General features: G+C 47.3%; 1 protein-coding gene across 3 annotated transcripts in view; it reads left to right on the top strand.

Moving 5' to 3' along the window:
* Positions 1-14,116, top strand: part of Rnf152 (ring finger protein 152) — a 75,574-nt gene that overhangs the window by 36,989 nt on the left and 24,469 nt on the right. The window contains exon 3 of one of the 3 annotated variants that reach the window (XM_013346688.2): positions 2,181-2,311. The exons of the other annotated variants lie outside the window; for them this stretch is intronic. The gene's annotated coding sequence lies outside the window, so the exon portion shown is untranslated. The remainder of the gene's footprint in view (positions 1-2,180; positions 2,312-14,116) is intronic. 3 annotated transcript variants of the gene reach the window in all.

The raw sequence follows: 14,116 nt of genomic DNA, 5'->3' as shown, positions 1-14,116 counted from the left end.
ATAGTAAGATATCAGGCAGATGTTGCTGTTGGATTTTCAGTGGGATTTCTGGGTCGTGGCTGGAAAGACAGTGGTCTAGAGAATGAGCCCATTATTTTCAGGCACAAGAACAGATGGCTGTATAAGATTCTGAGATGGGGAATAAATAGGGACACCTGCTCTGGTGTCATGTGACTTCTTATTGGTCATTTAACTATTTGGGTTTACATAGAAACTTGTAGGCTTGATTTTATAAAGGCCACACCAAGCAGGTCTGTGTTTTGAGACTGTCTGGTTTATATTGTCTCAGTTTAAAGCTGACCCTTAACCTCACTGAGGGACTCTGACGGCTTATTTATCTATAAGCCGTTTAGGCAGCTAAGATGCCCTCCCCATGCTTTTATAAGGACTAAGAAAGACACTGTGTTTTGTCCCTGCTCCTGTCCCTCTGCCTTGGACTGGGCAGCATAGGAAATTGGCCAGGGCCCATTTGTGTGTGAGTTCTGGGGCCACCTGGAGGGGGATACGGGGGGGGGGGTCTTTCTCAGCGTGAGCTGAAAGAAGTAGCTTGGGCCAGCTGTAAAATCGCATGCTGCAGTTTTAACCTCCCCGTTTCTAGGTACTATTTGCCAGTCCTCCTGTGACTATGTTTCTCATAGAAATGGTACAGAGTAAAATCCTCTTTTCCTGAGGTCCCTCAATATAAGTTTCTTATGGTCCAAAGAGCTATAGGCAGCTCAGTTCCACCTTTCAGTAGTTTGAGTTTTATTGGCAATTAGAGCTGGCCATCAGTTTGGTAGGATTATACCAGCTGTTTGAGTTGTTTTACTGGAGAGCTACAGGAGAACCATTTTAAAGATGTGGAGGAATTGTTGAAAGTGTTTAGAGAACTTTGTTCCTCCTCCAGTTCCACTTAAAACCCCAGAAGAAAAAGTGATGGGATTGGATAATGGTAGTACCCGCCAAGTGGCAGCTGTATGCCAGGCCATGTGCCGCGGGTGGGCTTTGCTTGGCCTTCCTCCCCTCACCATGCAGGAACTGTGTGAGGTGCTGTTTTCATGACTTTCCGGAAGGAGGCATGAAGGCACAGCAGGACAGGTAACTTGGCCAGTCACGTGTCTTGTAGAGGAAGCCTTGCCACTTCAGTTCTGGCAGCTCTGATTCGTGGGCTTTCATTGCTCTGGAATTACTGAGGTGGCTATAAAATCCACAGTTGGGCAGGAAAAAGAAAGGGCCTCTTCCAGAGACATGGAGTCCAATAGCTGGTGCTCCTCCATGTCTCCCTGACAGTTTGAACAGAGATGTGAGAGTCTCTTAGCACTAGGGAAGCTGAGCTCTCAGAAACGCCGAGAATGGTCCTACATTTATAGAACCTGCCAGGGCTTCGTCAAGAAGCAAGGTGCCACTTAAAACTCAGTTAATGAGGGAGATCTGTCTGCCTGAGGGGTACAGTGAGAAGCTACAGTGTAGCGCTGTCCAGTTCAACTTTTAAAAGTTCGTTCTCCACATTTTTAAAAAAGTGCACAGACTTCAGTATGATTCTGGTAGTCACCTTTAGCTGTTTCAACTCAGGGACTCAGACCTCCTTAATGTGTCTGCAACCAAGAGGGACCCCAATGTCTCCTACAACTTACTTCTTATAAAGTATAATAATGGGCCCAGAGGAATTCCTTAAAGAAACAAAATGAAGATTTTCTATAAAGCAAGCAGACTGTGTAGTATAAAACTCAGCCTTGTTTTTCAATGGAGTTGAGCCAGAGACCATTCAACCTTTCTAAGTTTCCGTATAGTCTGTGTATTTGCAGATTCCTTGTTCATACTCTCATCAAAAGAAACAAAAAACTGGCTTCATGAATGATTTGCCCAGAATTTACGTGGTATTAGGCTCTGTAAGCAGTATGGAAGTATGGAAGTGATTTGAGTTAGCAGGAATAAAATGTGGAACAATTATTAATGGTTAGAGAACTTGTAGCAGCCTGGATGCCACTTACCTATCTTCAGACCAGGTATGGATGTGGATGCTGTGATCACGTGAGGAAAGCGAGCATCCTTGCATTAAGGCAGCTGTGGAGGTCCAGAGCAGTCCCTGGTGAACACAGTAGGGGCTGCAGCAAAGCCTTTCAGCCTGCACCAGATGCTGCTGCACCCTGTGAGAGGTGGGAGAAAGGTTCAGAGCTCAGGTTGGTTTTGATCTCTTGCAGGAAGTGAAGGATGAGAATTGAGAAGTAGGAGGACACCTGCCCGCCCCACTTCTAGTGCTTTCTCTACCACAGCCCACTGTACGTCTAGGCAGGAGCTCTTTGGAAAGAAAGGCCTTCCCCTGAACCTGCTGGTAGGGCTTGTTTTGTCTACTCAACCCTGGTATTAGAAGGAGCTTTCACTGTTGCTAATCTGGCTGCTATGTTTTGTTCAGGCCACTTGCAGCCAAACTCTGTGCATTTAAGCAAGGATATTGCTGGCACATCTTCAGCTGACTTCTAGCGGTGTTGGGGAGGGTGACTGGTAGCCAAGGAACACTGACTTATTTTCCCTGGAGCTGTTGGGACTGAACCGAAGGTTTCACACATATTAAGCGTGCAGTCTGACACTGAGCTACAGGCCACTCTGTTTCTTCTCCTTCATTGTGTTTGACATAGAAACCGAGAGCATCTCTCTTAGAATATGTAGTCATCCAGACATTTGGGGCAATTATTAATGGTTACAAAGATTGTAGAAATAGCGATGCCTCTTGCAAAAAACATTGAACGAGCCAGGGAAGTGTAAACAGTGTTGTGGATCCCAGACAGACAGAGTTGGCCAGAGCAGCAAACTCTGCCGCCTCACAGGACTTATTCATTGCTGGTTGATGGGAGAGGAGCCCAGAGGCAGCCTTATTCTGAGTGTGTGCTGAGAGCAGAGCACAGCTCCAGATGCTGGGGTCACAGCAGGAGAAAAGCGCAGAGAGCTGATCATGCAAGGAGATAGGGTGACGTCACACAGCCTGGAATAGGGAGGGGGCATATGTGTGTCTCAATTTTTTTTTTAAATGACAAACAAAGAAAATGAACAAAAGATACTAGGAGTTGTCATTTCAAAAAAGTCTTGTTACTGTTCTATAGCTGTGAGGAGAAGGCAACTTATAGAAAAAGCATTTAATTGGGGGCTTGCTTATAGTTTCACCGAGTTAGTTCACAGGGAACCTCATGGGGGTGCATGGCGGCAGGCATAGTGCTGGAGAGGTAGCTGAGAGCTCACATCTGATCCACAAGCTGCAGGCAGAGGCAGACGGTCTGGCAAGGGCTTGCTGAACATAGCGGACAATGAGGACTACTGAGAACTCAAGAACAATGGCAATGGGTTTTTGATCCTACTGCACGTACTGGCTTTGGGGGAGCCTAGGCAGTTTGGATGCTCACCTTACTAGACCTGGATGGAGGTGGGCGGTCCTTGGACTTCCCACAGGTAGGGAACCCTGATGGCTCTTCAAGCTGATGAGGGAGAGGGACTTAATCAGGGGAGGGGGAGGGAAATGTGAGGTGGTGGCGGGGAGGAGGCAGAAATCCTCAATAAATAAATAAATTAAAAAAAAATAAAACTTTCAACCTAAAAAAAAAAAAAAAGAAAGAAAATACAAAGCCCACTCAGGGTGACACACTTGCCCCAGCAAGGCCACACCTCCTAAGCCTTCCTAAACAGTTTCAATTACTGGGGACCAAGCAGTCAAACACATGGCAGCCATTCTCATTCAAAGCCCAACAGGGCTCAAGGAAACCCTTGGTAAGACAATGCCTTGGGGCCCAGGTCCGGAGGAAGTGGGGCGGGGAGGTGTGTCAGCTTGTGTCAGAGTCCTGCAGAGTGAATGGCGTGGAGGCTAGCCTGGATTGCTGGGCTAGCTAGCAAGACTGGGATCAGGAGAGCCCTGGGAGGCATGGGGTGGTTGTCTGTCACAGGAGCTGTGGGAAAGGCTGGTACTGCAGTGTTGGGAGAGGGTCGTGAACTCCCACAGGCGTGACAACAGGACTGCAGTGCCCAATACACGAAGTTGAACAGAGTTCCACGCTGGGCTACTATCAAAAATCCCCAGCCAGACGGGACAGCTCACAAGACAACCCGAGTCAGTGGAGCAGAGAAGGCTTGTAAGTGGATTTAAGGTCAAACCTGTGGGTGAGCCGAAGATGGGATGAGAGAGACATCTTAGATACGAATGAAGGTTGTTGGGGTTCAGTGGGAGAGTACTTTCTTAGCATATAGGAAGTCCTAGATTTAATTCTTAGGACCAAAAAAAAAAAATTAAAAATTGAATACTAAAAGAAGTAAAAGTGATGGTGTCAGCTTGAGCCCAGGACCTCTGGTTTGCTAAGTGGGTACACTCAGTACATCCTCAGTACCTGTGTGCGAGATTCAAGTTCAAACCGAAGAATTTCTAAAGGGTCTTGTTTGGTCAGACCTCTGATCTGTCCTTGGGCAGCTCAGAACCTGGAGAAGTGCAGCGCCTGTTCTAGCTTTCTTCTCAGGAAGTAAGCCGCAGCCGCCAGTCCTGTGCTTGGTGCTGCTCGCTCGCGCAGACTATACCTCATGGTCACGTGCAGCGGTGAGGGTAATGACACCAGCATCTGTGGGGCCAACACTGGGAGAAGAGAATAGGGACACCCTGGTGCTGAGAGGCTGCCGCTGGCAATCCAGGGCCCCTTCCTCTTCAGAACAGGAGGGGAAGGAATGTCCCCACCGCAGGAGCAGAAGTCCAAAGTCTGGGGAGTGAGCAGCGTGCGGCGGCAGCCAAGGGACTGATGAGAAACCACATATGTGGCTGCGAGGAAGTGCCCCACTATTTGATGATAATGGCTTTAAACCTTTGATTTTCATTACAAGATGCCATAGCAGACAGTCCCTGTGTGAGAGGGGGTAACTTTTACATCTTAGAGAGAAGGAAAAGAGAGCCAGGTCGCATTGAGAATTAGGAAGTGTATCTCTCACTTACATTAGGCCACGGTGACAGAATGCCGTAGGCTGACTTAGAAAGAACTGAGATATAATCTTCACCATTCTGGAAGGCAAAAGCCCACGATCGAGGGAAATCTGGTGTCTGATGAGAGCCTATTGCACAGATGGTGACTTCTAGCTGTGTCCCTGCACAGTGGCTGGCTTGGGTTGTGACTACCACCCTCATGACCTTGGCTCCTCCTCATCCCTTTATACTGGGGATCAGGCCACAACGTGCGCATTTTGGGGTGCACATTGAAATTGTAGCAATGTGCATTGAATAAGCTTTCAAATGGGTTCAAGGTCAGATTTTTTTAAGGGACAGTGATGACTGCCATTCCGGGAGGCCCCACAAGAGTGGGTTTGCTGGTGTGGTAGAGAGGAGCCTGTAGTCTTATTTTGATGACAGATTTAGTTTAGCACGGTCCCAGCTGTGTCTTAAGACCCTTGAAATGAAATGACAGTGGAACCTTCGAACCCGCAGGGGGTGAAGCACTCTTTTCAAATATAAGCTAAAAACTTCAACATCTTATTGGAAGGGAGATCAGCTTTTGTTTTGCTTGTTTTGTTTTGTTTCTGTTCAGAAGCTTCTGGGTGGTAGAGTCAGTGCAGATGGCAGCTGAATGGCAGGTGCTGGTGTCAGCCTCAGAAGAGCTCCTATCTTTGGGATGACTTGATTATCCAGTGAGGTTTTCTCTGAGGTCTGGTATTTCCCCCTTCACACATCCAAACTGTCACCTCTACACATGACCGTAAAGGGCACGTTAGCCTGCTTCCCTAGCTGTGTGAAAACCTGACAGGGTCTGGTCTTGTGTCCAGGGATGGCCCTGGGAGAAGAAAGGAAGCAAAGAGAAGGAATCAGGCCCTGTTATTTGCTCTGCATAAATTGTTAATCAACAGATTAAAGAAGCATTTTTTTTTTTGCAAGGCTATGTGAATATCTAAAGGTCATCAGAGCTTTTCAAAACCTAGGTTAAATGCACTTTTCAAATCCCTTGAGAAATCAAGTTTTATTGCCCTCACAGGAGATAAAGGGTTTAAACCATGTGACATGGGCATCCATGCTCCTGTTACCTTATTTCTAAGTAGACAGGAGGGGACCAATGCACTGACCTGTCTGTGTGGAATTTTACCTTTAAATGAAAAAATGCTCCTGTGAGTTCCCTGTAAGCCAGAGCAAGGCCAAGGAGCAAGCGAGAGATTCGGGAGATTGGGCATGGGTTCCTCCACCAGCCTGGAGTGATGAAGGACTCCCTTTTGTTTTGGCGGAAAGTCACTGCATGGTTCCTCCTGCCTTATAAATGCTTCGTGCTTTTAATGTATTTTACTTTTACTTATGGTGAAATACATATAACATTCTTTCATTTTAGTCTTTTTATTTTATATTCATGTAATTTTTATACATGTGGCTTATGCCTGTGTGTATTGGTATGTGCATATGTTTGTGTGTGCATGTGCACTTGCACGCTTGCATGCATGCACACACATACAGGTCCCAGGACATAACTGTGTTTGTGTGTACAGACGTCAGAAGTCAACACTGAATGTATTTTTTTCTCACTCTCCATCTCACCTTTCTTGAGATGTTCTGTCTCTGAGCCCAAAGCCCCCAGACGGACTCAGAGAAGTGCCAGGGAGCGCTGCAGGTGTCTGCCTGTGCCTGCCTACCTGGTGCAAAGGTCATGCATGCATTGCAGCACTCATTGCTGCACTTGGAGCTTTGCAGTGCTTCTGGGGAGCTGAACTCGGGTTTGTGTGCTTATGCAACACTTCACCAATTCAGCCACCTCGCAGCCCCAGCTTTATTTTAAATGTGTGGTTCACTGATGTTAAATACTCACAGCCACAATTTTTGGAACTTTCTAGTTTTGTTTTGTACAATTTAAACTCTGTACCTCTTAATACTAACCCTCTCGGTTCCTGACAACCATCACTGTCTCTCTCACACCCTTTATCCCCTTTGCTTGTGCACGTGTGCCTGTGTGTGTGTCTATGTGTGTGTACAAGTGTGTGTGTGCATGTGTGTGCATGTGCGTGTGTGCCTGTGTGTACACAAGTGTATGTGTATGTGTGCTTTTGTGTGTGCCTGTGTGTGTATAAGTATGTGTATGTGCATCTGTGTGTCCATGTGTGTGCATGCGTGTGCGTGCATGCACGTGTGCGTGTGTGTGCATGCATGTGTCTGTGTGCCTGTGTGTATAGGTATGTGCATGCTTGTGCATGTGTGCATCTGTGTGTCCATGTGTGTGTGCGTGTGTGCATGTGTGTGTGCATGTGTGTGTGCATGTGTGCCTATGTGTGTATAAGTATGTGTGTGTGCATCTGTGTGTCCATGTGTGTGCGTGTGTGTGCGTGTATGTGTCTGTATGCCTGTGTGTATAGGTATGTGCATGTGTGCATCTGCGTGTGCATGTGTGTGCGTGTGTGTATGTGTGTGTGTGTGTGGTGCTCAGGAGAGAAACCAGGGCCTTGTACACAGCAGGAGGGCATTGTGCCTGTGAAGCCATATCCCTTTGACTGTATGAATTACCTTGCTTCAGTGGGGTCATATGATCCTTGTGGTTCTGTGACTGACTTACTCAGTGTAGTGACCTCAAGACACATTGATATTATAACAGGTGGCAGGCATTTTGGCCTTTTAAGACTACATAGTAGTTTGTTGTATGAATGTATTGTATTTTACCTATCTGTTCATCTGTCTGTGATGCCTAAATTTTTCTTATTTTATCTATTAGAAATAATCTGCAACATATGTCTTAAAGTCTTCAAGGTCTTGATTTGGTTTTTCTGGGCATGTGCCCACAGTGGATTTGCTAAATGAAATGGTAATTCTATATTAAGTTTCTTGATAAACTGCAGCATGGTTTCCCAAAGCATCAGTATTGTGGTTCACCACAGGCCTACGTTACTTCTAGCGAGAGCCGGCTTTTATACAGCGTACATGAGAATTGAAAACAAATTTTTATTTTTGGATTTGTCCAGCAGCCCTGCTTCCTGCAATCCTTTCAGAGCAGGGTGGCTAGTGTGTGCTCAGGCCTGTGCTCCAGATGTGGGGCTCTGGAGGAAACCTGTCCAAACCATGCACTTTCCACGGACTCCAGGCTGTGATGTAAGGCAAGGGAGGGGGGCAGATAGGCATCTCATGGCTGAACACCTGACCTTCTGCCACAAAGGGAAGCAGAGGCCAGGGAGCACCTCCTGTGGTTCTAGATGCCAGGGAAACAAAACCTGCCTGGGGGTGGCAGAGTGTGACAGCTGCCAGGTTTGTTCAAACAGCGACAACAGCCTCCTCCAGAAAGGACCCCTGGGAACATGAAGGAATGGGCTTCTTTGTTATCTGGTTTGTGGTCAGCTGTCAATAGAACAGCACAGAGAGAGGAGGAGGTCGCAAAGGGTCTTTCAGGAAATGGTGATACCATGGAATTATTCTGCCTTCATTGTGTTAGCTGGAAAGGGAACAATGGCTTGTTCACAGCAGATTGTTTAGGAGGAAAGAAGTGTCATACATGGTATTGCTGGTCAGAGAATAACAAGTGAGTGTGATAAATACCTGGCAGAAATAAGCACAGCCGTTTAAAGATCCCTGAGCTTGGCTTAGCTTGGGGATTTTCCCATTGTGTTCTTTGTACTGGGTTTCTTTTACTTTCCAGTGCTGGGAATTAAACTAAAGCCTCACATACGCTGGGCAAGAGCAGTGGCCTTTAGTTCCTTCCCCTGTTCTCTCTCTCTCTCTCTCTCTCTCTCTCTCTCTCTCTCTCTCTCTCTCTGTGTGTGTGTGTGCAGGCAGATGTTTGTATGTGGAGGGGAGGCCAGGGGACCTCAACTGTCAGACTCTGGGTGCCTTAGGTTTTCTTTAAGATAGGATCTCTCACTCATGACTCATAGATGGAGTATAGTCAGCTAGCCAGAGAGCCCCAGGGATCCAAATGTTTTGCCTCTCCAGTGGTGGGTATGCAGAACACGTGCACAACAATGTTCTGGGGATGGAATTCAGGTCCGTGCGCTTGCGTGGTAGGCCGTTGGCTCATGCAGTTTCTACTCCTGTTTTTGTAAAGAAAGCTTTACTAGAACATGGTCATGTCCACTTTCTGCTACCATGGTAGAGTTGAGTAATTGCTACAGACAGACCCACAAAGTCTGAAACATTCCCATCTGTCTTTGGGAAGCTAGTTGACCTGTGTTCCTTGATGCTGCTGTTCAAACTCAGCCCAGAGCAGTCAAGACCACGGAACACAGTAGGGGGATTCTTCAGTCATGGCAGGAGAGGGGTTCAGCGATCAGCCTCCAGACGATGTGCGCAGCTGTATGCACAAAGGGTGTGTGTGTTTTCTCTTCCATTCCTTGGAAGAGGGGTCTGTCACCCTCAGCGTTTTCTTGTCATGCTTACGACACCCCAAACTTGAGAATCCCTAAGTTAGAGGGACCCTCGTGCACCTAAAAGGTGTCTTCTGAGGGCTTCACTACTCTACAGACTCGGTATGCATGTTTATTATCTTTAAATGCAGCGTAGATTTGTGAACTGTGTCTTTTTGCAAGTTTTGTATTTTTAGTGGACAGGAGACTGCTTCATGGATTGGTTCCTTGGGCCTCGCTAGTGTCATATCATACAGCAAGCAAGGGATGTTTACTATATGCCTTTCTCTCTTTTGAGAAATGTAAGCCATCCAGAATGTTAGGCCTTTGTGGTAACATTTTATACACATGCAATCGAAATCCCCGACAGTATTGTTAAACACCCGTCATGCCAGGAACCTGCTTGTCATTTCTAAAGGACAGGAGATCTGGATGGGTCAAGTCTGACTTCTACCTGCCCTTCTCTTGCATGGCTTTGCTTATCCAGTGGGGTCGTTCCCTCCCCCATCAGCTCTTGCAGTAGATAAGTGCTTCTGTGTTACCCAGGTAATAGATACTTCCAAAGATGGCAGCTGGGCAGCACAATAAAGGCAGAAGCCACATAGTGCTGCTAGCAAAGGAGAGAGGAGCTTTGGATGGAATATTCTGGAAAACCACAGAGGGGCTTGTCCCTTTGTCGCATGCATGGCTACCTGACAATCAAATATGATTGTCACTGTTACCTGTGGAAACTCTTTTGGGTACTACTATTCAAAGAGAAGATTCTCCTGTGGACCAGGTTGGCTCTGTCTGGGTCCTGGGTTCTGAGGACTGAGTTAGGACTCTTTAAGAGAACCCAGGAATTCCTGAAGGCTCCCTATAAGGCCACAAAGCAGAGTTAAACACACAGCAGCACAACAAAAATGATCAGTTGGATGAGATCAGGCACGTTCAGGGTGGTCTGGCTGTAGACAAGACGACACAGTCAGCTTGCAGAGCGGAGCATGAGAATGCAGCAGAGGACGACACTATCTTCCCATCCCTGCTTAGCAGGCACAGCTACGTGGGGTTGTGCAGAAAAGCCACCATGATTGCAGGCTATGCTGAGCCTTGCCCACTTCAGGTCCTTAGATGGTGCCTTGTGGGTCTATAACAATATACCACACACTGGGAAACTTATAAACAACAGTTACTTTTCCTAGTTTCAGAGGCCAAAGGAGTGTGGGAAGATTCAGCATCTGGTGAGGGCTTGTAACCTGCTACACAGTACATTCCTGTGCTATTAGATGGAGAAGGGCAGGGTAGCTACTCTGGGCTGTGTGTGTGCATGCATGCATGTGTGTGATGTGTTGTTCATGTGCATGCGTGTGTGTTTTTGCAAGCAGATACAAATGTTTTGTGCAGGCCTACATGTAAGTGCATGTGGAAGCCAAAAGTTAAGTTCAGGCATTGTTCCTCAAGAGCCTTGTATTTTGAGACAGCGTCTTCCATTGGCTGGGGAGCCCCATCTGCCTCTGCTAACTTGGAGTTGGTATTAGGAATGCATGTGGCCACACCCTGCTTTAAAAATGTTTTATCAACTATTTGACAGTTTCATACAATGTCCTTTCTCTTAGCTCCTCCCATATCCCCCCTCATTCCTTCATGTCCTGTTTAAAAAAAATAAATCGACTCCAAATTGTGCTGTCTCTTCAGGGTGTGAGGCACACCCTGCTTTTTATGGAGAGTGAACTTTGGTCGTCATGTTCACATGGCTCACCAACTGAGTTGCCTTCCTGTTTCCTCCCCCTGTAAAGTAAAGACAGGCCTCAGCCCAGTGTTGCAGCTCCTGAGGACATCCTCTGGGAGAGGCTTCAGCTGATGCTGGGAGGACTACAAGCATCCAGAACTGAGTGCCTGCCTACTCTTATAAAGGGCTCGCAGGGCCTGTGCATTTCCTGACTGTGTCCCCCGACAGATCTGGGAGCAGTACACCTGACCACACGGCCGATTAGTCAAGTTTTGGTTTCCAAATTACATTTATCCTCTTGGAGAAAGGACTGGATCTGGGCCAGGGGAAGAAGTACAGGATAAGCCTGAAATATCTTTGGTGTCACCAAGTAAGGAAGGGCTCAAAGGATAGTCGGGACATGCCCAACGGCACAGGAACCAGCCGTAAGGTGTTTGCCTTGGCCAAGCTTGGCATTGTTGCAGAATCAAAGCATTCAGCAGGCAGAGATTAGAACTCGCTGGATAATGTGAAACTCTTGATGCATGACTAGAAGGAAGGAATAAAGGAGAATGTTTTACCTGTATGAGAATTCAAATGGTCAGTGTAAAAGATGGTGGGATTAAAAAAATCATCTGTTAACTACTATTGTCATCATTAATTCAGTCACGTTATAAAACTGGGGGGGGGGGATCAGTGAACGAAATGCGTATGAAGGTATTTACATAGCCCAGGGCCCTTACTCCACAAAGCACTTACTAGATGCACTACAACATGAATAGGAAATACCAGAGAGACACGGGTGACAGAGTTCATTTAACAGAGTCACCCGCTAGGGTGGGATGGGAAACTATGGAGACGCTTCTTTAACACCTCCAGGAGCACAGCACCCTCAGAGCCCCTCCTGGACACCACTGAAAGAAGTGATACTCTGAAATAGATGCCACGTTACAAGGAAAGACCAAAGGACCGCTCCATGAAGACTAAAGAAACACTAAGGGTGACCGTAGACTGTGAGCAGCCTTTCCTTTCTCATATGGTCATTTGGCAAGGTTAGAGAGTGGTGGTGATCTCTCTGGGTCACCTCCTTGATTCTTAATGGTTGCACTGTAGTTACGTAGGACTTGGCCTATGCACAACTGTTTGGACTTCAGTATTTAGCTTACCACTGATGATCCCAGGAAGGGGGAAGGGGAGCCTTTATTTTTTGCAACAAAGTGAGGTACAGTGGAAAACTGTTATGCTTGCGGAAGTGGGAGCTGATGTCAGAAGTGGGAGGAGCGTGAGCTTGAATTGGCACCTGGTGTATTCTGCTGAGAAGGGAGGTTCTGGCAGCCACGAGAACACATAGGGGCAATCAGCTTAGGGTGAAGAAGTGTCAACCTGCAGAAAAGAGAGTAAATGGAAGTCAGGGGAGACTGGGCAAGACCTCAGCAGGTCTGAATGTAGAGGTGGATCATGGATTTAAGTGGGCCTCCCAAGCAGACACGTGTTGATGCACATGAGGCTCCCTTTGCTTCACCCCAGTGCCATATCTGTAAAAAGAATTCCTGTCTGGTCCTACCTGCAAGTGTTAGTGTTGTCTGGGGACAGTCTGGGCCTATATAGAGATGTTCTCGGGTTGGTGGGAGGCTATCAAGGCCCTCAAAAGCATCTTGAAGTGTGTTCAACAAGTGTGGTTTATGCCACAGCGTGGTGTGTTTCATTTACTGTTGGGCTCTTGAGGTTTGTTTGCTTGTTTTTCTCCTACAAGTTGGGCTGATTCAAAGTGTAAGGTGTGAAGGTGGATTCACGTGCCACTGCTCTGTCTGGTTTAGCAGCTGATCTTTAGAGCCGTCTGTGACTGCCGCCATGGTCCTTTGAACATGATAGAACAATTGGAAAGCCACAGGATGAGCCTGCAGCTGAATTACGTGTTCACTTGTGTTTCCCGTGAGCTCGGCTCACCTGTGGTCTGAAGGGCTAGCATGTGCTTAGATGCTGCAGTTTGCAGAAATGATGAGCGTGCGTGTCCTGTCCTGGAGGAAGCAGATGTGAATGGGCATGTCTTAACGGGGCAAGGGATCATTTAAAGGGGCTGACATAGGGCTAAGAATGGAGGGAAGGAGTCTCCCCAACTGTGCAGAATGACAGGCAGCCTTTAAATCAAGAACTATGTGTTTCTTCGAAGAATGGCCCAGAGGTAAGGAGCTGGATTGTAAGGGTGGCTGGATCCTCAGACACACACAGCAGTGGGAGATGGGGGCACAGAGATGCTGAAACTGGGTCCCCAGGGACTTGTGTGCCTCATGCGAAAGCTGCAGGATAACAGTACAGTGGTTCTGAGCCAGGAGATCTGCTAGAGTCTGAAGAATGAAGAGCGAATTAGGCACCTTATGTCTGTGGGTCCCCACCCACCTATGGAAAGGGCCACCGGAGTTTTCTAGAAGTGGAGAGGCTTGCTAATAAACTTTTCATTTTGAAAAAAAATCCAATTCTGAAGAAAAGTGGAAAAGAAAAGCACAAGACCAAAACCACCTGTGTTAATCTCTGCCACACTTGGGATGTCAGGGTGCTCCGACTGGTCTATCTAGCCACAGCAGCATCACACCAGAACCACTGCTAGCTCAGGTCCTGTCCAGAAATGCCTTACTGCGCTGAGAGCTAGCTTAGCCAGTAATGTGCCTGCCACAAAGGCACGGAGGTCTGATTTAGATCCCCAGAACCCACTTAAAGAAGTCAGCTGTGATGGTGTGTGCTTGTAATCCCAGTGTGAGGGAGGTAGAGAGAGGCAGATTCCTGCAGCTTACTGCCAGCTAGCCTAGTGCATTTAGCAAGTCCAGATACTAGTGACAGACTGTGTCTCAACATGGAAGGTGGGGGCTGGGGAGATGGCTTAGTGTTTAAAGTGCTTGCAGCACAGGCATGAGGACTAGAGTGGGTTGTCAGAAGTCATCTGATTGCTGGTGGATGAGACGGGCTTCTCGACCGGCGAGGAAGAAACACCCACCACACACGAGGATTCTTCTCAGATCACGCTTTACTGGAGTGCATTTGGTTGAGGGAGAGCATAAAGCAAAGGGGAGGGGGGAGAAAATGAGAGAGCAGAAGAGAGAGAGAGAGAGAGAGAGAGAGAGAGAGAGAGAGAGAGAGAGAGAG

Source organism: Microtus ochrogaster, chromosome 6 (genome assembly GCF_000317375.1).
Source record: "Microtus ochrogaster isolate Prairie Vole_2 chromosome 6, MicOch1.0, whole genome shotgun sequence".
Classification (NCBI taxonomy): Eukaryota; Metazoa; Chordata; class Mammalia; order Rodentia; family Cricetidae; genus Microtus; species Microtus ochrogaster.
This window is presented reverse-complemented; position numbering and strand designations above follow the sequence as displayed.